The 3,709-nt window shown below is 44.8% G+C and overlaps 1 pseudogene; it reads left to right on the top strand.

The window, feature by feature from the left end:
- The first annotated feature begins 658 nt into the window (after window positions 1–658).
- The window catches only part of LOC135561959 (slit homolog 2 protein-like), a 91,232-nt pseudogene continuing 88,181 nt past the window's right edge, over window positions 659–3,709 (top strand).

Below are 3,709 nucleotides of genomic sequence, written 5' to 3'. Positions count from 1 at the left end.
GAGAGCCATCTCTGCCATGAAATAGAGTGTTCTTCAGGGATGACTTCGTCCCATCCACACTTTAGCTTGCAGAGCAGCTTTTTCTCTGTCCAGGTCCAGTTCTTTTATCTCTTGGCTGTGTTCATCAGGGATAGCCAGCACAGTGCGGCTGTTGCTGACCCACTTGGTCAATTTGAACCCACCCTGAGAGCACACATCCCTGAGGTTTTTCGTGAGAGCTGGTGGCTTGTTCTTCTGTGGCCACTGACTTGAGGCAGTCATCAACATAGAAGTTGGACTTGACTGTTTGAATTACTCTTCATCGCACCTTCTCACAGTTGTCTTCTGCAGTCTTTCGCAGTGCAAAGTTTGCACAACTTGGAGAGGATATAGCACCGAAAAGATGTACCGTCATTCTGTACTCCCTCCAATCTTTTGTTAGTATCACCATCCGGCCACCATAGGAATCGCAGGAAGTCTAAGTAATCCTCATGGACACGTACTTGATGGAACATTCCTTCATGTCTGCCATCATGGCAATGTGCTTTGCCGAAATCTTAGCAAGACTCCTATAAGCGTGTTTGCCAGGTCAGGGCCTTGAAGGAGTTCACTGTTAAGAGATATACCTTTTATAGGATGATGAACAGTCAAACACTACTCGTATCGCTCCTTTGCGCTTATGGTGAACGCCATGGTGTGGTATGTACCATACCTTGCCTTTCTCTGAGGAGCTGTTCTTGTGGTACCTTCTCGGCGTAACCTTGTTATCATCTCTTCCATGAAGCCTTTGTACTCTGCAGCGTAACCTTTGTCCTTCTTGAACTTCCTGATAATATTTAGAGCCCGCTGCTTTGCCATGTCACGATTGTTTGGCAGGACTACATCTGTTTTGCGAAAGGGCAACGGTAAGTAGTAGTGATGGTCTTTGAGGGTTATGGAGCTTGGATACGATCTCCATAAACCTACGATCCTCAGCTGACATCTCACTTTTCTCTTCATACCCTCTCTCAGGGAAGTCATGGTTGTACTGATTTACAAGAAGAACCCCCAGGTCGGCAATTGAGATACGATTGGCCATCACTGTAGGATGCCCAGATTCTTCTGCCATGGTACAATTGTTAAGAGGACCGTTCATCACCCATCCAAAGAGGGTTTTCACTGCATACGGTCCGTTGCCTTGACTATTTATGATTTTCCAGGGTTCCATTGCCTTTTGGAGCATTTACGCCAATCAGGAGTTCGACGTCGACGTCAATTTCCTTCAACTGAACTTCTTTCAGGTATGGCCACCTTTTGAGATCTTTCTGAGTGGGAATGTTCTCTCTTGTCACTGGGATCTTATTTTGGGTGTAGACCTTTGGTAATGCAAGAAATGTGTCACCTTCCACATTGCCAATCTCTAATCCAGATATCTCAAAACTCTTGGTAGGACTCTCCTGCCCCATTGTGCGTAGCAGAATTTCAGTCTCGCTGCCTTTAGCTTGCAACTGCCTCATGAGTCTCTCTCGTACAAAATGTTGCTGAGCTACCAGAATCGAGAAATGCATAGGTTAACGTAGACTTGCTTCCATTTGGCATCTTTACTTGAACTGGCACAATCGCAAGTGCACAATCTGTACCGGCCCCGGTATCTTCACCAGCTTCCAGTGAAACAAGAGCACTGCTGACAGTCTCTCCCCGCTTTACTGCTACACCCTTTGTATCTGCCTTCAGAGATCTAAATCTCTCTCTTCCTTCAATGTGCAGGATAGTGGGGTGCCTTCTTTGACATTTCTGACAGGTCATCCTTCTTTTACATTCTTTTGCTTAAGTGTCCTCTCATCAAACAGCCAAAACAAAGGCCTTTTGATCTCAGAAACCCAACCTTGGCCGTGTGGCTGTGCCTTCACCTGTTGGCAGTCGACCAGGAAATGCTCACCAGCGCAAAATAGACATGAGACACTGGGAGCATCAGAAGGGTAGGCGCCTGGTTTCTTGATTTTGAATGTTTGTTCTTTTAGAGGTTTTTCCGAGTCACAATCTGCCAATACATCTACTGCAGTGGCAAAGCTGCTTCCCTACTCTTGGACTTGAACTGCTGTTTAAAGTCAGCTTCTGTTTTTGGTTTTAAAAAACCTTTTGTTGGACAGGGATCTTGGATATCTCCGTACAACGGATCCTGCAGTATTTTGGCCTGTTTTTCCATGAACGCACAAGGTCACTGAACTGGGCCCTCAGGTGGCTTCTCTCTAAAATATCACATGCCGTAGACCTCCATTTTTCCCTTAGTTTGTAGGGAAGTTTTGACATGATCAACTTTATGTTGGAGGGAAGATTAAGCTCTTCCATGTTCTGTAGGTCTTGCATAGCGTTACAGCATCCTCTAAGATAGAGTGCATAGCCACCCAGTCCCTTTCCATCATCCGGTTTGATGTTTATCCAGTTCCAAGCTTTTTCCATGTAAGCAGTGGTGACTTTGATTTCATTGCCAAAGTGTTCCTTTAACAACCTCTTAGCCTCTGTATAGCCTCTTCTGGCTTCATATGCAGACAACTACAGACCAGATCCTTGGGCTGACCAGAGGTGTACTGTTCCAGGTAATAGAGCCTATCCTGGTGACTGCTTGTTTTATCTTCTATTCCATGCTCAAATGCACGCATAAATGGCCTAAAAGTTTAGAGGATCACCGTCAAACATAGGTATCTCCTAACAGGGAGTGTGGCCTGTTTGTGCTGTAGTATAAGGAGGTCAGCAATTTCATTCTGCCTTTGCATGACAGTAGAGAGGTTATCATGGCTGGTATTATGGCTGATACCCGCAGTGTTGATTCTGTGTTGATTGCTAGACCTTGATGTTGGCTGCTGAAGGGTGTGGTTTATGACTTTTTCTGAATAGGTTTTGATGGCTTTGTGGTCGGTTGTTGTAAAACTCTTTGTAGTGGGGTCTTTGGAACTGCACCTAATGCAGCAAACTCAACAGGTGATGGTTCAGGTTCCTTATAGACCTCGGGTTCCTGGTTCTCATAATAAGAGTTCATTCCATCTTCTTGGCTTAGAAAATGGGCTGCCACAGAATGGGATTGAGAAGTTGACTCAACACTCTCCAGAACCTTCAGTTTGGCATTATATGCTGCTATGTCCGTTTCCAGTGCCATTTTTTCCATCCTAACATTCAGTTGAGCTTTCTGTTGTTCCAGTTGAGCTTTCTCCAGTTCCAATGCATGCTTGTCCTGTAATGATGCTTGGCGAGCTAGTAGAGCTGCTCGTTCTGCCTCAGCTTTTAGGCGTGCAGAGGACACTGAGGAAGCAGTTTTAGAAGACTTTGTTTTTTACTTGATGTTTTTGACACATTGGAAATGCTGTCGTGTGGTTCAATGAGCGTCTGTGGCTCGATTTCAGCTTTTTTCCATATTTCCACCTCTTTCAGGAAATGTTCATAAGTTCTCATTCTTGGTTGATAATAGTTAATGCTCTCCTGTTCGTGTTCCTCCTCTGTGACCAGCTCTAGCACAGAATCATGAGCATTCTTAAAGTCATTGAGAACAGCATGAAATGCTTCAAGACTCTCATCCACAGTTTCAATGTTTCCTCCATCAACAAGAAGGGCTTTTATTTCATTCATTTTGCGTGTACACACTCCAAGTTTGCCTCTCCGGGCTGCATAGAGTGAATTTAGATGCTCCTCTGCCCTCTCCAGTGGAGTCTTATTTGGGATTTCATCCTCCATCATTCACTTTTAGTTCACTCAATTT

Source organism: Oncorhynchus nerka, linkage group LG18, assembly GCF_034236695.1.
Source record: "Oncorhynchus nerka isolate Pitt River linkage group LG18, Oner_Uvic_2.0, whole genome shotgun sequence".
NCBI lineage: Eukaryota > Metazoa > Chordata > Actinopteri > Salmoniformes > Salmonidae > Oncorhynchus > Oncorhynchus nerka.
The sequence above is the reverse complement of the archived record's forward strand: the minus strand, read 5'-3'. Positions and strand labels throughout refer to the sequence as shown.